Source organism: Cetorhinus maximus, chromosome 10, assembly GCF_964194155.1.
Source record: "Cetorhinus maximus chromosome 10, sCetMax3.hap1.1, whole genome shotgun sequence".
NCBI classification, from domain to species: domain Eukaryota; kingdom Metazoa; phylum Chordata; class Chondrichthyes; order Lamniformes; family Cetorhinidae; genus Cetorhinus; species Cetorhinus maximus.
Window position 1 is genome coordinate 112097385 of NC_135888.1, and position 27552 is coordinate 112124936.

Consider the following 27552-nt stretch of genomic DNA (forward strand, 5'->3'; position numbering starts at 1 on the left):
GTGAACACCCTCATGAGGATCCTGCACCCCATCATCCCTCTCCCAGCCCAAATGTGAATGTTCTCTCTCCTGCTTTTGACTCTGCTGCCATGCACTAATTATCTCCACTTTGGTTCACAGGGAGCTCTGCCAAGCGACCTACACCCTCAGCCAGCCAGTCCCTCAGCTCCATCCATGTCCTCACCTCCAGCCAAGGGGACTCCTCCTGCATTGAAGAGCTGGAAATAAGCAGCCCAGAAGATGCATCACAGCACTTACCCACACCCTGCACCAGCACAGAGACACACACCTCAGAGGAACCTAGATCTAGAGCAGGCTTGGGTTCACAATCTGGTGGCCACAGCAGGGATACGTGTCTGCAGCAGGAGGCACTCGGAAGACTGCTGGGGAAGAGGTGTCTGTGAGGTCCAAGTCAGGGGATAAGCCTCTGGATTTGGCCTTCCAACTCATCCTAGAGAGTCAGCAGAAGGAAGGGGGACATCACACAGAGCTGTTGGAAGCCCTCAACACAGTGGCACGTGAGTTGGAGGAGTGCGTCGGTCTGCTCTCTGATGAATTGGTGCACACCTGTGCGCATATGGAGATCTCCATGGGGAGAATGCTTGACATCGTGGAGATCCTGGTCCAGCAGAACCTGCACTCCATCTTGATAGCCATGGGTGAGCTCCTGCGGTGGTGACGCGAAAGGGGAATGGGGCACCTCGATGTCCCCCCAGTGTTCCTTCCCCTCAAGGAGTCAGGCCGGGGTCCTCGGGCACCCAAAATGAGGAGGAGCGGCTGCTGAATACCCCTGAGCCATCCACTCAGGAACCTCAGAGGCTATCCACTCCCTCTGAGTCCCTTTGCCTGTGACCACCTCAACCTCGACCTCTGTCACCACAGAGGCAGCAACTGGCCCATAGGTGATTATGGAGGGAGAAGTGTGTGTGTGGCAGGGCCTTTCAGAGTCTTGTGCGAGCACTCACACGTGGCTTCTTCCCGTATCACACTCAACTCAATGTCCTGAGCATTTTCAATACTGCCTGCTGGGGCTCACTCTCAGTTATCCATCTGAGCTGACCTGCATCTCCACCCACCCACTGTTCACACTCCCACGCAGCACCTGATCTCGCCCACTATGACTCTCATTTCACTTTCAATTTGGCAAGCATTGTGCATCTAACGTTTGCCTTCAGGACCCCGTCCTTTCCCCTCCCCCCCAGTCACCCATTTCCTTTCCCTCATCACTGTTGACGGCCCGGGCATCACCTTCCACCTCCCCTACCAGCCACAACCTTTTTCTTTTGGGGATTTCAAGGTGAATGTGTACGTTCCCTTCCTTCCCGAAAACCGCACCCCCATCCACATTAACCTCCCTGGCCTGCTTCTTCCCACTCCCAGGGTCTGTGCCTGCCTCTGAGTCCCCAGAAACCATCCTCGCCGTGCCTTCTATCGATACCATCGCACCCTCACCCTCCCAGCCCACTGCATCACTCTGCCCTCAGTCATTCTCACCATCCCCTCGTACCACACCCACCCTCAGTTCCCTCCCCAGGAGGCAATCATGGACTCATCAGAGACCTACCTTGCACGTTCACCTGGACATCCACCCCCCACCTCTGGACTCGTTACCCCTTGAAACTCTTTCCCCCCTTGGAATTCCTTGCTCCCCTACACCCAGAATCCCCCCAACCTGGAACCCCTTTTCCCCCACATCCCTGGACTCACCCCCTGTTAGTTTTTCCCACCCTGGACTCCACCCTCCCCCCCCCCGGACTCCCCTGCCTTAGGCCTTCCCCCTTCCTGATTCCTTCAGACACCCTTACTCCTTCCCCTCTCCAGACTCCTTCCTCCACATTTACTTCCTCCTCCAGCCTTACTTCTTCCTCTCTCCACACTCCTTCCACTCCCCATACTTCTTCCTCCCCCCAGACTTCTTCCTCCCCCTGGACGACTTCCCTTCTCTGCACTCCTTCCCGCCTCCAAGCTCCTTCCCTTACACCTTCCACCCCCCTTATACTACCTCCCCAGTTGCCATCTTCTCTCCCGTTACCCCCTCCTCTCCCCTGTAGCCCCTCCCCCGCAACCTTCCCCCTCTGACACCTTTGTTTCCCCTTTCCAACCTCATCCCCCTGACGCCTTTGTTTCCCCCCCTCCCAACATCATCCCTTGACACCTTCATTCCCCTCTTCCAATCTCACCCCCCTTGACACCTTTGGTACCCCCTCCCGACCTCACCCTCTGACACCTTCATTCCCTCCCCTCCCTACTACACCACCCCGACACCTCTTCCTCTCCCAAACACAGCTGGACCTTCAGTTCCACCCCCTCGACAATCAACCATTGTGAGCAGACCCTCAACGGTGACTTTCCACCTGCACAGCATAGCCATATCCATGAGAATCCACCCAGCATGCTATGGACATTCCTCCAGGGTTCCATTCCTCCAGGGTCGGGCTCCAGCATCTTCTGCTCCTCAGATGTCTGCGGCATGAGCAAGGCCCTGCCAGTAAGTCCCGACTTCTAGATGTCACACTTGTCAAGACGAGGTCTGCACAGGCGTGTTTTCCCGCCGACGTGGGGGGATAATCCAGCTGGAGGGTGGGTGGGGAGGGGGGGGAATGATTCTGGTGGGCTGTCCTTATCAGATCATGCAGGTGTATTGCAATGAGGTTCCTGACGTCCGATGGGGGAATGGGGGCCCACCATTGATGGGCAGAGCGGGCGATTGCAAACTTGTTTCACAACGTTGCCATATTGTCGCCTTCTCACCATATTGTCCATTCATGCTGCCGAACCAACGCCAGCGCTCATGGAAAGTTCCGCACAGAGCCGAACCAACTCCCCATGACATTCAAGTTACATAAATATTGTGGCTGTGAGAGCAGCTCAGAGGGGAATTCTACAGTGAGCATCTCACCTCCTCACTCCCCAAAACCTTTCCACCACATACAAGGCACAATTCGGGAGTATGATAGGATATTCTCCATTTGCCTGGATGACTGCAGCTCCAACAAGACTCAAGAAGCTTGACACCATCTAGGACAAAGCAGCTCTCTTAATTGGCAATCCATACAGCACTTTAAACTTTCACTCCCTCCACTATCAATGCATCATGGCTGCAGTGTGTACAAGATGCACAAGAGCAACTTCCAAGTCTCATTCAACAGCATGGCCCAAACTCACAAATTCTGCCACCTAGATGGGCAAGGATAGCAGACACATGGAAACACCACCACCTTCAAGTTCCATTCCAAATCACACGGATCAAAATATAATTGCCATTCTTTAATCATCACGGTGTCAAGATCCTGGAACCCCCTGCATAACAACACTGTGGAAGAACCTTCGCCGCACAGTTTACAAAGGTGGCTCACCACAACCTTCTTAAGGGCAATTAGGGATGAGCAATAAATGCTGGCCTTGCCAGTGATACCCACATCCCCTGTATGAACTTAAAATATATGAATTCAAATTTTAAAAATTATTTTCCCTCATTAATTTCTCCCCTCCTCTTCTAAAACTACCGATTGCCACCGAAATATGTATCCCAAGTCTTGACCTCACTCTGTCAGGCAACAAACAAAGTCAAATGAAGTATATAATGTGGAAGAACCAGAAACAACCAATTCTGATATTTATTCCTTATTTAATGTAAAAGTAGGGAAGACAGAGCCAATCACTATCACTTTACAGGTGAATGGGAAACCCTTAAAAATGGAAGTAGACACTGGTGCTTCTGGCACTGTAGTATGAGAGCACACCTTCAGTTATTTAAATAAAGGTGCTCAACAATCAAATTTGGAACAAACTTCTGCCAAATTGAAAGCATATACAGGCAAAGCAATCCAAGTGAAGGGTATCACCACTGTACCTGTTTAATATAAACACCAAGCAGTACAACTTCTAATGATGGTGGTAGAAGATGAAGAACCAAGCCTTCTAGGTCATGATTTGTTGAAAGAGATTAAATTAACTTGGTCTGAAATCTTCCCAGTTGGGAGTAGGAGGACTGCCAGTGCTGCTAAAGAAATGTGACACCATCTTGAAAGATGAACTGCGGAGAATCAAAGGCCTACAGACCAAGATTTACATTGACTTGGAAGCAACTCCTCGTTCATTGAAAGCAAGCCTGGTGCCAAATGCTCTGAGGAGGAAGGTTGACATTGAGTTGAACCATCTAGAGAGGCTGGGTGTCATAAAAGTGGTTCAGTTCTCAGAGTGGGCAGCATCTGTAGTCCCTGTCCTAAAACTGGATCAAACCATCCGGATCTGTGGGGACTATAAGCTAAAAGTCAACAAAGCAGCCAAGCTGGACAAGTACCCTATTCCCAAGATTGAAGACCTCTTATTCTAAATTAGCAGGAGGAACAACGTATAAAAGCTTTATATGAGTCACTCATATCAGCAACTAGAACTGGATGATGCCTCCAGAGAATTTGTGATCGTAAACACCCATAATGGGTTATATCGGTAAACACCTGGCCTTTGGTGTTTCTTTGGCCTGTGCCATTTTCCAGAGGACGACGGAGAGCTTGTCACAGGGATTAGCTCAAGTTGTGGTCTATCCAGGCAATGTACTAACAACGGGATTCATGGAAACTGAACACTTGGCTAATCTGGAGGAAGTCCTGAAATAATTTTTAGAAGCAGGAGTGCACTTAAAGAAAGAGAAGTGCACTTTTCAGGCAAGTGAAGCCATTTATTTGGACCATTGGGTAGATGCCCAAGGGTTACACCCTGTTGAAGAGATGGTTAAAGCTATCAAGGAGGCACCTATACTTAAGAATGTTTCTGAGCTTAAATCATTCTTAGGGATGGTAAATTATTGTGGTCAATTCCTACCCAGATTATCAATGGTCCTAGCCCCTCTACATTCACTGCTAAAGAAAAACCAGCATTTGGTTTGGAAGTCACCCCCAAGACGAAGCCTTCATGAAAGCCAAACAGCTCTTGCGCTCTTCTAATTTGTTAGTACGCTATGACCTGACAAAGGAATTGGTGCTAACCTGCGATGCATCCCCCTATGAGTGGGGGTGGTACTATCGCACAAGATGGACACCGGTTCAGAGAGGCCAATAGACTATGTATGCAGGACACTTACCACAGCTGAAAAAGGATAATCACAAATCGAGAAAGAAGGATTGTCGGTTATTTTTGGAGTTAAAAAATTCCATCAATGCGTACATGGTCGACACTTCACGATAGTATCAGACCACAAACCATACTTGGGTCTGCTAAGTGAAGGAAAGGCTATCGATCCCTTAGCTTCTGCATAAATTCAAAGATGGGCCCTAATTTTATCTGTATATGAATACGCTTTTGTGCATAGACTAGGGATGCATATATATATATATATATGCTGATGCCCTAAGACACCTTCCTTTGCAGGAGAGCAATGAACATGTCCCAATTCCCCCAAGAGTTCGTATGAACTTCCTGGATTCTTCAACAGTCTGTGCCAGGCAGATAAGAAACTGGATGAATTGTGATCCAGTCCTGTCTAGAGTGAGAGACCAATTGCTAAATGGATGGCCCCAGGAACTAGTCCCCAATGAATTGAAGCCATTTTTCACTCAAAGAAATGAACTGAGCAATCAGGACAGTATAGTGTTATGCTAGTTCCTTCACAAGGAAGGGAACTGCTCTTAGTAGCGTTACACAGTGCCCATCCAGGAATCTCAAGAATGAAGATGATTGTGCAAAGTTATATTTGGTGTACGGGAATGGACGGCAATATTGAGAAGGTGGATATACACGGTATGCAATGCCAGCAACTACAGAAGTTGCCGGTGGCAGCCCCATTACACGTATGGGAGGTCCTGGGTGAGATTACACATAGGTTACATCTGTTCTTTTCTTGGAACCATGTTTCTACTGATTATAGATGCTCACTCCAAATGGCTAGATGTTTATGAGGTTAAGTCACCAATGTCAGGCGCTACCATAGAAAAATTACACCAAAGCTTTTCTATCCATGGGAGTCTCAGATTATGGTACTGCATTTATGCGCGCTGAATTTCAAAGATTTGTCAGTCTAAATGGTATCAAGCACCATACCATCCATCATCTAATGGATTGGTTGAAAGAGCAATACAGGCTTTTAAGGCTGGAATAAAAAAAAAGGTGAATTGTTGGAAACTAAACTTGCTCATTTCCTATTTCACGATAGAACGACCCCCCACACCACTACAGGTGCAACACCTGCAGAGTTACTGGTGAGGCATCATCTTCGAACAAGACTAAGCCTGACACTTCCCAATTTGGAGGGAAGGTGGAGAAAAGTCAAAAAGCGACTCATGATTTGCATAGCCGTGAGTGATAATTTACTGTTGAAGAAGCAGTATATGTAAAGAATTTTGGTGGAGAACCGAAGTGGTTACCTGGTAAAGTAAGCTCTGCGACCAGACTCTTGTCATATCACGTAAAAATGGAGGACAGGTAACCCGCAAGCACATGGATCATTTAAGAAGAAGGGAGATACCCCAATAAAATGATGTTCCACCTGTAACCATTGCTGAACCTATGGTTCCTGTTGAAGTTGTTCAACCAAGGATAGACATGTCCAATGTCTCTGTCAGAGTGGAAGACACTGAACTGCCTGCATCTAATTAGGTGCCTGATGTTAATGCAGTTCCAGAGACTGTGGTTCCTGCAAAAGTTACAAAAATTGTGGAGCAACGACGTTCCACAAGGATCAGGAAACCACCTGAAGGACTGAATTTATAATTTAATGTTCAATGTGAATATTGTAATGTCATAAGATAAATATCCTTGTAAATACAAAATGTACAGAAAAGTTAAAGGGGGAGAATGAAGTAATTATAGTTTTGATAGACGTAGGGCTGTAGCTTTAAGAATAATTCTGTGTTGTAAGATCATATGATCTGTGTAAATCAATCAGTTTGTAGTGTGGGGAACCTCTAGGAGGGAGCTCATCTTTCGATATAGAGCTTGATGTGTACAAGTAGCTGCTGCTGCTGCTGCCTTGTAAATAAAGTTCAATGTTTCCACCAAGAAAATTTGCCTGGAAAATCAACTCTACAACACTCATCCATAGTTGGTTATTCCATTTCTTGACCTTTCAAGGTCCTGCTGCGATCGCCAGAAATCTGCAGGACTCTTAATCAGGGAGTCTCAATACCCTCTAATGTCTTCACCCTGTACTTTGCTTTCAATGACACAAAACAATCTAAGGATACAATTTCCACTGTTTGTGGAAAGCCTTTATTATGCAATAGTATATACTTACAACACCAGTTGCTTAGTAAGATCCACATGCAGGATCTCGTCCCCGGGTGGTTGGTCTGCTGAATGAATTCCTCCACGCGACTTCCAGTGACTTTTCAAATCACACTTCCTGGTTGCAGCCCCAATGTCCTTGGGAGCTGTGGCTTTATACCATTCTGACCCTAGTCTCTCAGCATATAAGGTAATGTTTTCAATAGAGTCATCTGATTGGATTATCAATCCCAACCGGCCATGCAAAGACAACCTGCATGTGGTCATTTCCTGCTTTCAGCAGGAGGTTTCTTCAGGTACCTGCCAGCAGTGGATGTGATTTCAGTATCTTGGTAAGGCAAGAGGAAAGCCATTCCTACATATCTGAGAGGCCATAGTCCAGGTCAGTTTCTGTAATCACGGTTTCTGGTGGTTAGCCACCACCCCAGTGGTATGTCCTGACGCGTCTGTGTCCATGTGCTTGTATATCTTTGTCCAGTAAAAGTTCCATATAAGCCACAGAGTTGATGCCTTCGGTCAAAAATTTTCTCCCTTCATCCGATGTCCTCCGCACTCCATGTTCCTACCACCTGGTTCTAAGCTCGGGACATTGGTCCACCTCACAACTGGTTACATATTGACACACATGTAAAGATAATGCATATAAAAAGGAAACAAAGGTGGGCCTTACAGCATGACAGAAATACACAAAATATCAAAATGCCTCACAACCCCTTTATCTTCTGCTTTGTATCAGGAAACGTGGCAGTGGGAAATTAGCCCCAGCTAATGCTTGTGACATTTAATTCCTTTTTCTCGAAAACTGTTCCAAATGTCTGCATATCTGTGGGGAAAAAAAAACATCTTTACTCAAGCATTAAACTTGAAGTTTGTCTCTCTGCATGTTAAAGATCTGGATCAGTTCCCAGCTCTTTTTTCACCACTGGAAACAAGTTCAGTATCTAAATAACCAATTCATAACTGGAGTTTTCATATACACTACAAATATTTGTAAAGACTACGTAGACAGAGGTAGCATAAGAATGAAAAATGAATATAAGACAATATGCGAAGTTTTCTGTGCCCGTTGACATTGGTCATGTTCGGTGGCATGAGTGGACAATACGGCAAGAAGGCCAAAAATAGGTTTCACGATGATGTGAAACCAATTTGCAGTCGTCCGCTCAGCTCATCGATGGCGGGCCGTGTTTCCTGCCATCGGACGTTGGGAACCTCATTGTAATACAACAACATATTGTAAGGCGAGGTCACCGGACTCATCCCCCCTGCTGGATCGCCCGCCCTCATCAGCGTGATTTCACGTCGATGTGTTTCACAGCAGCATATAAAAGGCATGCACTTGGCAAGCAGCACCGGGGAACTCGGAGGTGAGTGCACAGTAACATTGCGGAGCACTCGCGAGGGACGCCTGATGGACTTCAAGTTTGAGGTGTGCTGGGTGGTGGGTGGGTGGGGCAAAGGCTGCCCTGAGGTTGAAGGAAGCGCACAAACACATGCAGGGAGGGGTGGTGGGTGAGGGAAGTAGCCTCGCATTAGAGACACCTTGTATAAGGTGGCCATTCCTCCGCAGCTGAGACAGTTCAGGCCTAGCCACATTGATATGATTGGGGTCTGGCCTTGAGCTTATCCGCCCACTCAAGCAATGTAGAGGTATCAAAGTGCAACCAAGTGCTTCAGGGCTTTTCACCCCTTGGGCACAGACTGCAAACTAATGAATGTTTTAGTGGACTGCAGATCAGTTGGACAACTGCGCAGGTTGTACAATCTCCTTGCTAAAGCTGGCCATGGAGCAGTCACTGGTGGAGTCACTCACAACCCCTTGCAATGTCATCATCCCAGTTTGGACCAGTCTCCCCAAAGATTGAAGCTAACAGTGCAGCCTTGCAGTGTGGGTTAGGAGAATGCCTGCGCCTGAGCTGAGAGCACAGCATGCAGTCCAATGGGCAAAGCTACTGCCAATCGGTCAGGTGGAGTGGGCTGAGGAAGGTGGGGTTTCGGGCAGCCATGCAATGCAATAATCTCTGGCCATCCAAGTGGTAGCCAGCACTCTCTGGAATGTGTTAAGGGGCCTTCACACTTAACCAAGGGAGGTCTTTAGCACACCTATGCTAACCCATGGGTCTCTCTCTTTCATTTTCATCCTGCAGGAGGAGTACATCAGAAGCACGGAGCCTGGTGAACTAGCTGCATGCCTCATGGCTCACAGAGAGTGATGTCAATGAAGAAGAGAGTGACTGAGGCGCCTGGCTGCTCAGGGGGAGGAGCAGCACCCTTTAGACCCAAGGTCTATACACGCCACCTTTCATTCCTGCAGGTCACTGAGAACCAGTGTAGCTGAAGACTGTGCATGTCTAGGGAGCTAGTTTTGCCAACTACTGCAGGATTTGGCACCGCAGGAACTTGAAGGGCATCCACTGCCAGTGGCCATGAAACTGACAGTGGCACTCAATTTCTATGCCAATGGCTCCTCTCAGGGCTCCACAGGTAACCTTTGTGGGATCTCACAAGCCTCCACCCACAAATACATTCTTGAGGTCATGGATGCCATCTTCGGGAGGGCACACAACTTTGTGCATTTCGCCCGGGATCAGGAGACCTAGGATGCAGGATCGATTGGAGTGGCCAAGGTCTCAGGTATCCCATAGGTGCAGTTTGCCATCGGCTGCAATCACGTGGAGCTCAGGTCTCTGTCGCAACACACAGTCAACTGCAAGGGGTTCTATTCGCTGAATGTGCAGCTGGTGTGCGACCATCAGAAACGCATCCTGCAGGTCAGCGCACAGTTTCCAGGGAATGTGCATCGCTCCTACATTCTCTGTCGGTCACAGACCCCCTTATGTCTTCCAGAGTCCACAGAAGCTGCAGGGATGGCTCCTTGGGGACAAGGGCTACCTGCAGAGGAGGTGGCTGACGACACCCATGCCGAGGCCTCAGACTGCAGCAGAGTGAAGGTATAATGAAGCTCATGCTGCAACTTGCAACTTGGTGGAGCAAGCCACCGGGATGCTGAAAGTTAGGTTTGGGTGCCTGGACTAGTCTGGTGAAGCCCTGCAATACAGTTCACAGAGGGTGCCATGCATCATCATCGTCTGCTGCGCTCTTTACAACCTGGCGCTCCAACAGGGAGAGGAGCTAGCTGAGAAGGGGGAGCTGGGTGCAAGAGCTGGAGGTCTCCTGCAATGAGGAGGGCATCGATGGTGATGAGGATGAGGAGGTTCTCAAAGGCGACGTTAACAGGGGTGAGGCCCTCGCACTGGCCAGGTGAGGCAGGCGTGCTTGGGAGGCCCTCATAGCTGTGAGATTTGTGGAGGATGATGACGACATGCAGTGAAAAGACATCATAAGATCCTCACATTGCATCTATGAACGTTTGACTCCAGTCTGACTTATGGCAGTGCACATACCCTCTATAACCTCCTGTCATGGAGACACAGTGCAGGCCCTAATAGTCACTCAATTGTAGGAGGATGGTGATGACATGGAGTGAGGACACTCCATAGATCTTCGCATAGCCTCTGTGAATGTCTGCCTCCTGTCTGGCCGAGGGCAGTCACTTGTGCTCTATGACCAGGTTCATATCATAGAGATGCAGCCATGAAACTTTAAAGGTGTCTAATCCTTTGTCTGCCTTCAGCACCTGAGCCCTTCAGGAGCACAGTGTCACTGGTCACAAACGCTGAAGAGATGGGGGCCAGCCCCACCTTAAAGGTGCTGAGAGCATACAGAGAGAATGAGGGAACTCTGTGAAGCCTGCCCACGACATTCCAGCAGCAATGACCAGCACCGCCGAGGTGCAGGCATCAGTAATGTGTCCAGGGTGTGTGAGGCCGGACCATCACTTTGGTCTGAAGGCTGCATTAAGCACAAGGAAGAGGCCCTGGTCTGAGACATCTACCTTTATCTCATGCAGAAAGGTTTCACATTTGAGTGACATGAGCACTGCCCACCAGAACAAGGAGCCACAGGCAGGGAGACATTCTTGGGTGTTTCTTGACTATAGTGAACATTATGTACAAGTGATTAATGCCCTTACCCAGGCTGTGCAAACACATCTCCTTAACCTTCCTAACCCTGCCGCTACATCTTGGTGCTACCCATACATCCACAGCAGAGGTGGAGGCAGCCTGCTGACTACTATGCCCTGTCTGTGATGACCTTGGCGGTGCCATATCTCCTTTGGAGCAGTTGTGGGTCGGAAGCACTGAGAGGTGTTCGCATGACTGCACTTTAAATATATCACCTGATGATATGATCACCCACCCGCCATGGAAACAGCGTGTTTCCTGGGAATGCATGATTAATATGACAGTTCTGGGACAATATGGCGTGAAAAGCTGCCATTTCAGCCAACGGGTTTGGATCAGTTCCGCCCAATAATTCAGATAAGAGTATTTCACATGCTCACTATTGAGATTGAGTCTTAGGGAGCAGCTGAAAAGAAGGCAAATGACTGCCAGATGACAGATGGACAGGAAAACATGTGGCAAGCATATTAGAATGGGAATTGGGAAATAGTTACTCTGTCAGTACACAAGGCCAAGACATGAAGCACCAAGACCAAGATGGCTACAAACTCCACAAACAACACAAGTGCTTTTATTCTGAGCTCCGAATCTTCTGAGGAGTGGCAATCACCCTTGGATTGCCACTTCGCTCTTAATTTTCAGCGCCATGCTGGAGCTTCACATTTCTGAACTAGACTTCTGGTCCTGGCTTCTCCTGAGATGTGGAGCATACCAGAAAGGGAACCGCTTCTCTGTAGCACTGGATCATTGGGGGATGTCAAACCATGCCCCCTTTTTTTGGCACTAGCTCCCATATTCTGGTAAGTAAAGATTTTACATGTCCCAAAGCTTCCTTGAAAAGCTAAAGAGAGAAGGTAGGTGTGCAAGGGGATAGGGTGGGTAAAGGGGTAGGGTAGGTAAGGGAAGTTGGTAAGGGGATAAGGCGGGTAAAGAGATAAGATGGGTAAGGTGGTAATGTGGGTGAGGTCAAGGGGTAGGGTGGCAGAGTGGCACTAAATAGGGTAGTGGGTTGGTAGGATGGCAGGTGGGCAGGGTGGTAAGTGGGTAGGGTGGCAGTTGGGTAAGTGGCAGGTGGGTCGGGTGGTAGGTTGGCAGAGGGGGTGAGGTTTTAGGGTGGCAGGTATGTAGGGTGGTAGATGAGTAGGGTGGCAGGTGGGTAGGTGGGTAGTGTGGCAGGTGGGTAGGTGGGTAGTGCGGCAGGTGGGTGAGATGGATAAATGGGTGAAGTGGCAGGTGGATGAGTGTGTAGGTGGACTGGTTGGCAGTCGATTTGGGAGGGGCTGTCAGGTCGAGGGCGAACCATGTCGGGCTGAAGTCGAGTCAGGTCATGGGGGCTAATCAGGCCAGGTTAGGGGGAGTCGGAGGTCAGGTTATCAGGGGAGGTAGTTGGGTGGTGGGAACTAATCAGGTAGGGTCAGCGGGAAGTCGTGGGGATCAGTGGGTAGTCAGTGGGAGGGTACTTGGGGGATGGTTAGGTGTGTAGTTACCCAGGAGTTAGACTAGGAAATTTCTGTCTAAAATTTCCAGGGTAACTATTCAGGTAAGTAAATCAGAATCCTCCGACTGCAATGCAGAGTTGGAGACTTTTTGCAGAAGGTACCGGGGAGCAGGGAAATTGCCCATCAGAAGTTCAAACTTCCTGAGCAATTCCTGCAGAGTTGGTGCAGGACTTCCAAGGGGTACCATAGCGCATTTTCCAGGATACGTCCAGTCTCTGACAATCCGGACACCGGACGATCTTAGCCTGAGGTCTTTCTAAAGGATTTTAATATATTCTTGACAGTAGAATAATTAACAATTCAAGTTCCCTGTTCACAAATCAGGGCTTAATTCCACAGTACAGTTACTGTGTAAAGAAAAATTCATTTTTACCATAAGATGTTGCAACTTAAGGTCATTACCAGAATCTTAAACTAGCAATTGTATAGTGGTAACAGTAGCTGGCTCCTAATTTGTTTATCTACCACTGCATGCCTTTGTTAATGAATAACTTCCTCCTGGTATAGTTGTGGCTGATTATTGAAGGAAGCTAAATTTTCAATTTAACTAGTTCATTGGCTTTCCTCAGCAATCACTTAAGCACAAAGTTTATTTTGTATCAGATTGAATAAAAATTCTCATGTTATTCCACTTGGAGGCCATGCAGGTTGTCTTAGAGTAGTTGTTTGATGTAACTATAGTGAATGCAGGAACCCTGCAGCATCTCTGTCTAAAAAAAAAAATGACATTAACCCTGTAAAATTCAAGAGAATTACCGAGGGAGATGTTAATCAGGTACAAAGCCTTCCAGCAACTTCGTGCTGGCTTTCCACCAACGTGGAAAACATGCCTAGCAAGTCAACGGTGACCACTTTAATGTAGAAAAGCACCCCAAAGCCCTTTGCAGAGGCAGGATCAGGTAAAAGAAGGAGATATTAGGATGGGTGACCAAATGCTTAGTTAAAGAGGTAGCCAAGAAAGAGGTCTTAAAAGATGAGAGAAAAGATGGAGAGCCTGAGAGGTTTAGGAAGAAATTTCCACCTGTAGGACCAAAACAGCTGAAGGCATGTCCACAACGGTGGGTGCACAATGGGACAGAGTCTGAAGAACAGATTTCTAGAGTGATGTTAGCCTGGAAGAAGTTACTGGAATGGATTTTCAAGGAATCAGAAGGACTCCAGAGCCATTTAAAACCAGCGGGTGGGATCTGATTCTGGGATTCCCGCCCCATTCCTTGCACCCACAATTTTCACCGGCATGAGATAAGGGTGCGATTAGCAACTCCACACCCTTTACTCCTGACCTGGCTGGCTTCATTGCAGGGATGGGCATTCCATACCACCAATCCCCCAGTAATTCTCATGAAGTCAGGCCAGCTTCTCCATGACTCATGGTTAACCATTCCTCATAGGAGTGGTGAAACATGGTCTGGATTTGGGACCTTTAGAAAGATAACTTAAAAAGGTCTTACCCATGCCCCCATGTCCCTTCCATGTCAACTCATGCTGCCACCCACCTCTAAAGAGCCCTCAAACCCTTCATGCCAACTCATGGCTCTTTCATGCACATTCACCCAGTACACACTATGTACAAAACCAAAGAACCGTATAACAACAATGGCATGTGTGAAACTGCTGAGAAAAAGAAAACACCCATTCATAATTTTTTAAGAATTACTGTTCCTACAACCCTATTAAAGTGTCAAACTGAGTATTAGAGTATCAATAATAGAAGCTTTGAGTACATGACATCCCTTAACCTATGCAAATAAACATTGAGACATTGACAAAATAGGCCACAGAAAAAATAACTTAGAACCACATAGAGCTGTCAATGAAGCAAAATCAACACTTCTCTGTACCTGTGTAAACAAAATCACTCACATAACCCTTTTATGAGAGCCTGGGCTCTCAGCCTGTCTCATGATGCAGACCATGTACTTCAAATCCCCCAACTAGGGTCTGTAAAGTTCCACCCTATGTCCCTTGAGCCCAAGGGAGCAGAGTTGGGATATGTACCATGAGGATCAACCATGTCCAGAAAGCATAAATATCAATGTTCTTCTGCACTGTTACATTAAAATTTAAATTAATACAAAAAATCTGGCCATGTTTTCCTTAGAATAAAATAACTACAATTATCCAATGACATATTGGCTTTCATTTTAAACCCCATCGCCCAACAAGAATGGTGCACGTTTTGGTTAGTGTGGGGAGACAGGTGGGGTGGTGTTTAAGAGTAGGGCCATTTCAAGTTTTACTTTTCAGGCACTACAGGCAGGAATTTGGGTGAGCAGGATTGGAGGCCTATTTTAAATTCAAAAATCATGACCTGACTATGTCATCAGCGGCTCAATATCATCGCCGCAGCCTCATCAGATGCCACCGTCACTGGCAGAAGGGTGAAGGAGCTGCAGCCCACATCCGGAGCGCCCTGAGAGGAGCCCGCAGAGACGACAGGCAGCTCGTGCGCCAACATCAGGTTGCTTTGGATGTCCCTGCTCACCATTAATGGATGGGCACCTAGCTGGGATAATGGGTGCCGAATCCATCTCCCACACTGACAGTGACCACCTGAGGTCAATGCCGGTGTGAGGGTTTACAGATCCGAGAGCATCCCCAGGAACACCTGATTGCTCTCCTGGAGGAGCCTCTCCATGAGAGTCGCCACTCTCTCCATGGAGGAGGCAGTGCGCTCGGCCATGAGGGTCATTGCATTGCTCATGCTCTGCATGGACTCCTCCATCAGGGAGACCATGGCACACATTCCCTCATGTATCTCCGCCAGATCCTCCCGCACACCCTGCTGGACTTCCAGCATCTGCTGCCTCAGGCACGACTCCAGAGGCCCATCATCAGTCACCGACTGAGCATGTTCCTTTTCCCCAGCAGTCCCCTGACTCCCGGCGCCCTGGGCACTCTCTGCCTCTGCCTACACCTCAAGCAAGTGTGAAGTGCCCCGCGCCAAAGATACAAGCCAATGATCTTATTCGAGGTGCTGGTATCTGTGCTGGTGCCTGCCTGACTGAGAGGGTGTGACGCTGGTTCGTTTATATCCTCTGCGTCCTCTGGGATGACCGATGGTCCTTCAGGCTCCTGAGACCGGGCGTGCTCTGGTGAGACTGAAAGGAAGAACAAGGACATTTGATTAGTTGAAGTCGTTACACTGTTAATGTGCATGCCTGGCACCTGGACCATTATCAATGGGGATCCCATGTTGGAGGCTGAAATCAATATGCAGGCAACAGTGGAATGGTTGCAATGACAGACATTGTGACCTCAGTACACTGAACTCTTACCTCCCTGTGGCGCCCCAACCTCACTGCAGCCGCTTGATCTAGGTGCATGGCGCCTCTCCAGCTCCAGTGCCTCCTGCTCGTATCTGGTGATGATCAGAAGGTGGGGCTGTCCTCCGCCAGTCTGCAGCCGCTCAACATTATTGCGGGCTGTCTTCTCCTGAGAGGAGAGAGGAGCATTGATTAGTCCACCCTGTACCTGCATTGCCATTGCAGCCTTGCCACCCCCACCTGAGGAAAACCTTTCCGGCCTCATCTGATTCGTGACCCTGGAGCTGCAATACACTCATTCCAAGCAGCCAGGGCTCACCCCCTTGCCCAGATGCTGCCTCCCTGACATTTGCCACTCACACTCTAAGAACTTCCAAAACCACAATCACTACCGCCTAGAAGGACAAGGGCAGCAGATAGATGGGAACACTGCCACCTGGAAGTTCCCCTCCAAGTCGCTCAGCATCCTGACTTGGAAATGTTTTGCCGTTCCTTCGCTGGCACTGGGTCCAAACCCTGGAACTCGCCCCCTAACAGCACTGTGGATGCACCTGCACCACATGGATTGCAGCGGTTCAAGGAGGCAGCTCATCACCACCTTCTCACAGACAACTAGGGATGGACAATAAATGCTGGCCCAGCCAGCAAAGCCCACACCCTGTGAATGAATAAAAAAACAAAATTCTGAGGTGCAGGGTTGGCGGGGGTGGGGAGGGGGAAGGGGAATGGGGGTTGGAGGGCAACCTAACTGCTGTGCTAAGTGACCCATGCCAACACGGTACTCACCCTTCCCGATTGCAGGAGCTCATTAAACCGCTTGAGGCACTGCACCCAGGTGCGTCTCACCACATCATGGGAGCTGACCCGTGATGCCACCTCCTCCCAGGCACATTTTGTAAGGTGGGGGAGCCTCCTCCTCCCGTCCCTTGTGACCAGGATCTCACAGCATGCTGCCACCTCCCCGAGGAGGGCAGCGAGGCACTCATCGGAGAACCTCAGGGCCGACTGCCCCGCTGACCTGCCCTCCCGCCTGGCCTACCTTCTGAAGAAGTTCTTCATCATGTAGCTACTAACCGAAATCAGTGGCAGCCTTAGGACGGCTGCATGCGTTGTTTTTGAATAGGCCGACGGCCGGCATTGGACCCGGTGGATATTGGCCTCCCACCACCGCCCGCTCCTTCCTGCAGATCCCGGGAATCGCAAATTACGCTGGGCGGGCTTTAATTGGCCCGCCCGTGTAAAATTGCGGCAGGTAACCAGTCGCGGGCGGCGGTCGGCTTCCGGAAACGCCAATGGAAAAATTCTGGCCAATGTAACTGGATCGCAGCTTATAGGTTTTCAGGCCCTGTGTCTGGTAAGGGGAGGGGAGGGGATCTGTACTTTTCCATAATTACATCATTCAACCCACTTCATCTTAAAACACTTACTGATAGGATTTAGAAAGGCAAATGTTAATTAATTTTTTTCAAATGAGGAGTAATTGTGTAATTCTATTACTACGACCATTGGCTTTGTTTTCAAGTCCATAAAACTTTTTTCTTTTAATCTATTGAGATAATCTTTCACTCTGAAATGATGCCATCAACATTCCATGGGGAAACATAAAGCCAGTATGACCTGAAATTAATTCATTTGTGTTTAAAAAATCACCTTGATATGCTGATTTGCATCAAAACATTTTAGGGTCCAGCAAACTAAGTGTCTTAGTGCATATTTGACTGCAGTTTCTGCCTAATGTGTAACTGCCCCTTCCTGAAGGATCAACTGCAACGTTAGCAAATGCTGAGGGAGTTACACACCTTACAAAATAGGACCATTCAGTGCTCAACAGGGGGTACTTTCTAAGCTTCATTGACTGTGTTTGGAATGCAACCTAGAAACTAAAGAAGGTTCACAGACTCAGTGGGTAAATGTACCATTATATTTAATAAATTAATTCTTGGGGTTTTGTTACGATCGGGATGAGGTGAGTGTGTGAATTATCAAGCCCCACTACTCCGCAGGCCATGCCATTAATTTAAATGTTTAGTTTTCTCAACAAAATGGCCAATTGGGTACCTTTACTTCTGGTGCTCAGAAGAAAAGAGACTTTGACTGGGATTCTTTCAAAAACTCAGAATGATTCATTTATTTTTAAAATAAAACTTCTTTTAAGAAGTTGCACTTCTTGGTTGATACTCAATTGTAATCGGGAAGTATAACTGCCTATCTCTTCCTAAAGGATTCCCCCCCAGCATGCACACAGACACACATACAGACAAACAAATGACAGAGTCTCTCTGCAGAGATGGGCTTCGGAGGATGGGCATTATAAACTAAAGGATAAAGTCTGCAGGGTCTCCTGCTGTCGACCTGGAGTTCCCTCGTGGCAGGCTGGTCCCGGTAGATGCCTGGAAGTTCCCATCAACTAGTCTCAGCTTTGCAGGTCCGAATGCAGACTGGTTATACTCAGATGAGGGTTCTCTGGCTACAACTTGATAGCCACACACAATTTCAGGCAAGGTAGAGAGGGATCCTTCCTTTCTCAGCTTGTTCTCCAACAAAACTCTCCAAAACAAACAAGTTCACAAATTAAGTTTCTTTTTCCCTCCCATGTGATTTCCAGCAAGTTATCAACATTCCTTCTCAGTTTTTTTTCTCCCTCAATTAAAATGATTGCTGTTTAAAACAACAAACCAGATCTCCCTCAAGTACCATAAAGGTCAGGTGATTTCTTGGAAGAGGCCTGCTTGCTGACAGTTCCAAGGTGAATTTATGACCTCCTTTTTAAAAAAATCCTAGATTAGCACCCAGCTGACCAACATCATGCCAAATCCTTCCATTTTGTAAAAGAAAACTTCACTCTTGAGAGATATGATTCTAACAGCTTGGAAAGTACAGGAAGACCAACATTTATTGACCATACCTCATTGCTCCGAAGAAGATGGTGATGGGCTTTTCTTTTGATCCATTGCAGTTTATGTGGTGAAGGTGCTCCCACAAACCTGCCCTGTAGGGAGCTCCAGAACTTTGACCCAGAGACAACGAACAAATGGTGATGTACCTCCAAGTCAAAATGATGTGTGACTTGGAGGGAAACTTGGAGGTAATGGATGCTCCCCTGTGCATGCTTCTCTTGACCTGGGTGACTGTAATTGCAGCTTGGGTAGTGCTCCTGAAGAAACATTGGTAAGCTGCTACAGTGCATGCTGTAGATTGTACACATTGCAGTCACTGGACACACAGACGGTAGATGGAGCGGATGTTTATACCAAGGGACGGATGCAGATCAAGTGGATTGTTTTGTCCTGGATAGCGTGGAGCTTCATGAGTGTTGTTGATGTTCAACCCATCCAAGCAAGTGGAAAGCAATCTTCCCTTTCAAACTTACTTGTTGCCTATGGACCTTTTTTTTCCCGTGCACTACTAAAAGCCAACATGATCTCTTAAAAGGGCAGTGCCTATTGGCTCAGCATGAGTTGGAAGTGGTGAAAGAGGAGTTAATGATCAGGAAAACCCTTGGAAAATGTTACCGAAGAGCAGAGAGTGCTCCCCAAGTTTCTTCAATGCAGCAATGGAGGCCATAGTGCAGGAGGTACAGAGGAGGAAAAAGGTCCTTTTCCCTCAGGGGGCCCGGAGACCCTCTTGGCAGATACTGAGAAGGCAAAGGGATCAGGTGGCCATCACATTCATTGCCAGCAGATTCTCCCAGAGGACCTGAGTGCAGAACTGCAAGAAGTTTAATGATCTCACAAGAGTGGTCAACATCAGTGAATGCCTCTCAATTTGCCATACCCTTACCACTGAACCACTAGCCTCACACAGTGCTCTATTTGCCACACCCCCGCCACACACCTACCAGTAATCTCCATCAACCAGGACTTCTACCTCACATTCATAGCTTCACCTCACACTCACACATTTGGACTGCTGTAAACCACACACTCACATTTCACAAGATTGCAAACATTGCATTCAACTGTGGCAGGCACATTACCAAAACATATTTGAACACACTCATTAGTATGTTTCCCTCTCTGTTGCAGGCCAAGGTGGCCCATTATCGGAAGCAACAGGAGATAACAGGTAGGGGCCAGGCATAGTTGCACAATCTCACCACCGTGCAAGAGACGTTACCGACAGTCAATGATGCGACCACAACTGAGGCTGTGGCCAAATGTAGGACTGAAACTATTTCGAATGATACCATGTTCTTTATATCCCACCCTCTCACATCCCACTTCACAATCATTCCACAATTTCTTCTGAGTTACTATAGATGGTATAACTGCATACCTCTTGCTTTCCCCTGCCCCCACACCCCATTTTCCCTCATTACTACACTTCTGCCTTCATGCTTTCAGATGCAAGAACTGTGTCATCCACACACTACACACACCACATTGACCTGTTGGGCACACAATCTTCCTGACATGTATGTGTCACCTAGATGCCAATGATGTCACTGTGGAAAATTGCCCAAGTAAACCCTGTCCACAATCATAAGACAAATCCAACCCAACCAGTTACCATCCCGTCTGTTTATTCTTAATCATCATGGTGTTAAATGTAAGGGAAATCGTGTCCGACAAATTTACTTTTTGAAGAATTAATTGATAGGGTAGATAAAAAGGAACCAGTAGATGTAGTATACTTGGATTTCCAAAAGATATCCAATAGGGTGTCACACAAAATGCACATGGGCTGATGGAGTTGGGGATAATACATTAGTATGGAAAGACAATTTGTTAATGGGCAGGAAGCAGAGAGTAGGCATAATTGGGCACTTTCAGGCTGTGACTAGTGGAATGCTGCAAGGATGAATGCTATGGCCTCAGCTATATTTATTCATGATTTGGACAAACAGATTAAGAGCAATTTAACTAAGACTACTAATGATACAAAGCTAGGTGGGAAAGTAAGTTGTGGGGAGGAGACAAATGGGAACAAATGTAATACTTCCAAGTTTGCAGATGACACGAAGCTATGTGGGAAAGTCTGTTGTAAGGAAGATGCAAAGCAGCTTCAAGAGGATTTGGACAGAATTATTGGGCGGAATTTTCCATCCCCGTTGGCACTGGGCGTCATGGCGGGCGTGAGTGGATGATATGGCAGGAAAGCCAAGAATTAGTTTCAAGCTGTCATGAAACCAGTTTGCAATTGCCCACTCTGCCCGTCAATGGTGCTGCTGGACATCGGGGACATAATTTTAGTACATCTGTATATCATTATAATCCCTGCTCACAGGGATCATCCTCCCATGTCAAATTTACCGCCCACGTAGGTGGGAAAACACACCAGCCCAGAACACGTCTTGACAATTATGACATGCAGAAGTCGGGACTTACCGTTAGGGCCTTGCTTACATCATTGACATCCAAGGAGCAGAAGATGCTGGAGCCCTAAAGCCACCGGACCCTGGAGGAACATGTGCATCACATGCTGGGTGGATTCTCATGGACATGGCTCTGCCTCGAAGCAGCACATGGAGAGTGGAAGGTGACCATTGATGTCTGGGGTCTGCTTTGAAACATCAGTATCTTGGCCATGGGCTGCTATGGATGATCGTCAAGGGGGTGAAGAGGAAGGTCCACCTGTGAGTGGGAGAGGAAGATGAGCTGGGGAAGGTGGGAGAGGAAGGTCGAAGTTTGACTGGGAGAGGAAGGTGCACCCGGGGGTGAGGTTGGGAGGATGGGAATGGTGGTGTCCGAGGAGGAGGGGTGTTGTTGAGAGGGAGGGACGATGGTGTTGGGTGGGGTGAGGTTGGGAGGGCTGGAATGTTGGTGTTGGGGAGGTGAGGTTGGGTGGACAAGGAGTACAGGGGGTGGAGGAGAGAATGTGGCAACTGAGAAGGTAGGTGTCAGGGGGGAGGATGTTGTAAGGGGAGGAGTTCGGAGGGGGGAAAGACTTCGATGGGGAGGTAGGAGTTTGGACAGCGGCAGGACTTCGGGAGGAGGGAGGAGTTCAGGGGGGTAGGAATCTGGGGCGGGGAGGAGTCTGGGGTAAGGAAGGAGTTCAGAGAGGGGAAGGAGTCCACAGGGAGGAAGGAGTTCTGGGGGGAAGGAGTACAGTGGGAGGAAGGAGTAAGAGTGGAGGAAGGATTAAGGGTGGAGAAAGGAGTAAGGGGTGGAATGTCCAGTTGAATGTGCAAGGGAGGAGTCGATGACTGCCTCCTGGGGAGCGAAATGAGGTTGGGCATGGTAGGAGGGCATGGTGAGAATGAGAGAGGCAGAGGGAGCCAGTAGAGTGGGAGGGTGAGGGTGCGATGGTATCAGTAGAAGAGACTGCTAAAGTGGTTGGTGGGGACTCGGAGGCAGCCTGGGAGTGGGAAGGAGGAGGTCGGAGAGGTCAATGTGAATGGAGGTAGGTTTCTAAGGAAGATAGGTGACATGCACATTCACCTGGACATCCCAGAATGAAAAGGGTTCTGGCTGGAAGGTGACGTTGGGGAGGTGGAAGGTGATGCCATGGGAGTCAACAGTGATGGGAGAAAGGACAAGGAGGAGGGGACAGGACAGGGAAGCTGAGGACATACTTAATTACCACCACGCTTCTAAAATCGAAAGTGAGCAGAACCTCGTGTTGGATGGATACAGGTGCTGCATGGGAGTGCAGTCAGTGAGTGGGCAGAGATGCAGGTCAGCTCAGAGGAACAACTGAAAGTGAACCCCAGCAGGCAGCACTGAAAATGCTCGGGACAGTGAGATGAGCGTGAGGGATGAAAACTCTGCATTGTGGGAGAGTGCTTGCATGAGGCTCCAAAAGACCCTGTCTCTCACACACATACACACGCACACACACACAGACACACTCTTCTCCCTCCAGAATCACTTGTAGTCCAGCTGCGTGCAGCTGCTAATGGGTGAGGATGCAGAGGAAGAGCTTGCGAAGCCTGTAAATGAAGCTGAAAGATAACAATGCACATTATTCAGTGAAAGTGAATATATTTTCAGATTATAAAATGACAAAATGCGTTCACCCGTGCAATCAACCGTGATCAGAATTTTTAAACTTTTCTAGGCCTATCACTTCTTCTAGGCGCTGCCCTGACATCCGCAGATGATGTTCTATGGAGGACCGAGGCCTTGAGGGCCGCTTCTTGTTATGGTTGTCCTCCTGTGGGCCAGCTACACCCTCTGCAGTGATAGAGGACGAGGTTTAGGGGGTCACAGGCAAAGGGGACTCAGAGGGAGAGGACAGTCTATGAGAGCCCTGAGTGGATGACCTAGTGGTGTCCAGTTGCCGGACCCACTCCCATTGGGTGCCCAAAGACCTAGGCATGACTGCTTGAGGGGGGAGAGTGCCTGGAAGGTTGTCGAGGTGCCCCATTTCCCTCTCGCGTTGCCACTGCAGGGAATCACCCCTGGCTACCGCGATGGAGTGCAGGTCTGCAGGCATCTCTGTGTTCTGCTGGACCAGGGTCTCCATGGCGTCTGCCATCCTTCCCATGGAGACCTCCATACGCATACATGTAGGCACCACTTCATCAGAGAGCAGGCAGACACACTCCTCTGACTTGCGTGCCACTCTATTGAGGGCTTCCGACAGCTCTGTGTGATGTTCCCCGCCTTCTGCTGACTCTGATGAGTTGGAAGGCCCAATCCAGAGGCTCGTCATCTGACTCGGGTCTCACAGGTATCTCTTCCCCAGCAGTCCTCTGAGAGTTGGAGAGCTTAGCTGAACCTGCTTCTTCCTGCCTCGGACACGTATCCATGCGGTGACCACCAAATTGTGAACCTAAGTCTGCTGTTGATCCAGGTCCAACCGAGGTGTGTGCCTCTGCGCTGGTAGAGGGTATGGGTAAGCGCTGTGATGAGTCTTCCAGGCTTCTTATTTCCAGATCATCAATGGAGGAGGTGTCCTCTGGTCTGGACATGAGGACGTGGATGGAGCTGAGGGATTGGCTGGCTGAGAGTGTCGGTCGCTTGGCAGATCTCCCTGTGAACCAAATTAGAGATAATTAGTGCATGGCAGCAGAGTCAAAAGCAGGAGAGAGAGCACTCACAGTTGTGCTGAGAGAGGGAGGATGTGGCGCAGGATTCTCACATGGGTTTTCACCGCCAACCTCACCGTCACCGCAGGCAGGGTCCAGGTTGTCACCAGTCAGCACGATGGTACATTCCTCAAGCTGAGTGAGTGGCTTAATGTGGGCCACTCAACCTCCCACCCACCGGTCTGAGACCTTTCCCTGCTGATGTGAGCCAGCTTCTTCTGCATGGAAACAGATGGAGAGAGTGTCAGCAGGACACATGGTACTGCATGGAATGTTTTTGTGGTGAGTGGAACCATGGACAGGCTGAGGACATGAGCTCCAGAGGATATGGGTCTGATGGAGATCTGAGGGTGCGTGTGACAGTTAGTGGTATTGTACCTTGAGACATGAGATCCCTGTGGATGTGCAATAGGTTTGTGAGTGTGTGAGTTGAGAATGCTGAGGTAGTTGACTTATCCTGGCGGAACGGATGAGAGCATTCATCCTCTTCCTGCACTGGATGGCCGACCTCTGTCCTCCGGTGGCGCCGACCACTGCTGCCACAGCCTCCCAGGCTGGATTGGTGATGCTGGTGCAACTCCAGCGGTCAGACTGGTGGTAGAGGACATCGTGGTGGCCTTCCACTGTGTCCAGCAGGTGCCCCGGAGAGGTGTCACTAAATTTGGGAGCTGCCATCTTCCTGGCTATTGGGGCCATCCGTTGCCTGGAGCGGTCCTGGTCTGTAGACATGAAGTAGGAATGCGCTCTGGAGCGCTTTAAATATGGTACCCGGAGTGAGGAAATGCTGAAGTCACGGCATGGTGTGCAAATCCGAGCCTTCCTGCCAGTGATCTGGTGTATTTTCCATGAATGCATTATTTTTAAGGCAGGAAAGGGGACGATACCACACCTAGTGCAAACCTTCGATGATTCCACCCTAAGAGGTGGATTACCTTGGCTGGGGAAACAAGGGGTCACGTTCTCAGGATAAGGGTCAGATCATTCATAACTGAAATGAGGAGGAATCTCATCACTCAAACGGTTGCAAATCACGGGGTGGAATCATCTTAGATTTGCACTAGGTGTGGTAACCGGCAGGAAAAAGAACCATTACCCACCAGCCATGATAGCAGCTTTTCCCACCATCGGATCCCACTCCTGCCTCATTAATCATGCATTCCCGGGAAACGTGCTGTTTTGCTGGCGGGCGGCCTCCGATTTGCCCGCACGTTGTCACCTCGCTGCTTCCTTACGCCAGACACCATATTTAAAGTGGAACCATGCACACACCTCTCAGGATGCTTCCAGCCCAGGACTGCTGCACATTAGACATGGCCCCAAAAGGCAAGAAGACTGAAGCCCCCCCAATTCAGTGATGAGTCCCTGGAATGCCTTTTGGTTGCCGTGGAGGCCCGCCGTGATGTCGTCTACCCCTGCTCTGGCCGCAGGAGAGGCAGCAACATTACCAATTCGGCTTGGGGAGGCAGTGGCAGCAGTGGTTAGTGCCAACGTCCAGTAAAAGAGGACAGCCACCCAGTGCGACAAGGGGATGAATGTTCTCCTCCCTTCCGCCAGGGTAATCACTCTTTTTATCACTATCAACTCACACACTCACAAGTCCAACACTCATCCACAGGGATCTCACTCACTGCCAGTTCAAGAGACATCACCATTCATTCTCTTACACACACCTTCATTGTACTTTTCTCATCCATGGCACCACTCACCACCCACACATGGCAGACATACTTATCACCTGGCCTGGCAGGCGTCCTGCTTAAACTCTCCCCGTCTCTATTCATGCAGGACAAGCTGGCACACAACAAAAGGGAGAGGTCACAAACTGGTGGAGGAATGCCTGAAATCAAGCTCCTCACAGACTTTGAGAATAGAGTTATCCATCTGGCCTGTGAAGATCTGGGCCACTCCTGTGCTGATGGTGAGGTCGACGATGCTCTACCAAGTGAGGATCCAGCAGTGCAACATCCATCAGACAACCATGCTGTGAGTGATGTGTCCTGTTTCACTGGCCACTGCCATGCACTAATTATCTCTCCTTGCTTTCGCAGGCACATCTGGGAAACAGCCAATGGAGTCCACGACCCAGGTCCTCGACTCAAGACCCAAAGAAACCTCAGAAGAGGAATCTGCTGAAGCCCTCATTGAAGACCCATCACAGTGCTCACCCACACCCTCCACACACCTCGGTGGGACCTTGCTTTAGCGTAGCCTCGGAATCACAATCTGATGAGGATATCACATTGTCCACAACAGGTGGCGGCAGAGCCTTCCCAGGTTTCTGGCACCCGGAGGACCGCTGTAGACCAGAAATCTGCAGAGTATGGGTCAGGTGAGAAGCCTCTGGACTCGGTCATACCTCAGTTGCTGGAGCTGCAAAGGCAAGCTCAGGAACATCAGGAAGGGATGTCCGCTGCACTCTTCAGATTGCAAGGCACGATGGAGGAGTCCATCTACCTTCAACATGAGGTGATAGCACTGGCATGCCAATGCACCAAGGTCAACACTGATAGGATGGCAGCCCCCATGGAGACTTTGGTCCAGGACATTGGCCCTACACTGCTGCGTGGGCTGAACTCCATCACTGACGTCATAGTTGGTCTCCAACAATGTCAATGCAAGAGGGGTGCGGGGCATCTCGATCTCGTTCCAGCTACCCAAGGATCAAGGAGTCAGCCTGGGGCCCACGGGCACCCATAGGGAGGAGGATTAGCAGGTGCACACCCCAGAACCACCCACCCAGGTGACTCCGGGAGCATCCGGCCCATCTGATTCCCCTCTTCCTGTGATCCCAACAAATCCAGCTCCGAGGAGGGTGCCACAGCCACACACAGCAGGGCACTGAAAGCAGGCCAGGCCCTCCAGGTCTCGACCTTCCGGAGGACGCCCATCAAGCTTATCACAGACAGGGTGCAGCAGCCAGCAGGCTGCCTCCACCTCCACTGTGGATGTCAGGGAAGGGGACACCAAGACGTAGCAGCAGTGTTAGGAAGGCTAAGAAGATGTAGTTGCACAGCCTGGGCACGTATGTTCGTATATCACGTATGTTCACCTGGTAAAAAAACTCCCAAGAATGTAGCTCTGAAGAAGGGTCATACAGACTTGAAACGTTAACATTGTTTCTCTCTCCACGGATGCTGTCAGACCTGCTGAGTTTTTCCAGCATTTTCTGTTTTTATCCCAAGAATGCCTCCTTGCCTATGGCTCCTTGTTCTGATGGGCAGTGTTCATGTCACTCAGATGTGAAACCTTGGTCCCTGCACAAGATAAAGGTGGGTGTCTCGGTGCAGGGCTTCTTCCCTGTGCTTTTTCAATCTTCCCAGCAGACTGATGGTGCACCTTCACTGTCACTGGACACATCAGTCATGCCTGCACCTTGATGGGGCTTCTCATCGCTGCCAGAATGTCCTGACGACAGAGTTCCTGTCATTCTCTCTGTGTGCTCTCAGCACCTTTGAGGTGCAGCTAACCCCCCATCTCATCAGCATCTGTGTCCAGTGACAGTGTGGTCCCGAAGGGTTCAGCTCATGAAGGATGCCATAGGGTCAGGAGAGTTTAAAGCATCTCCATGA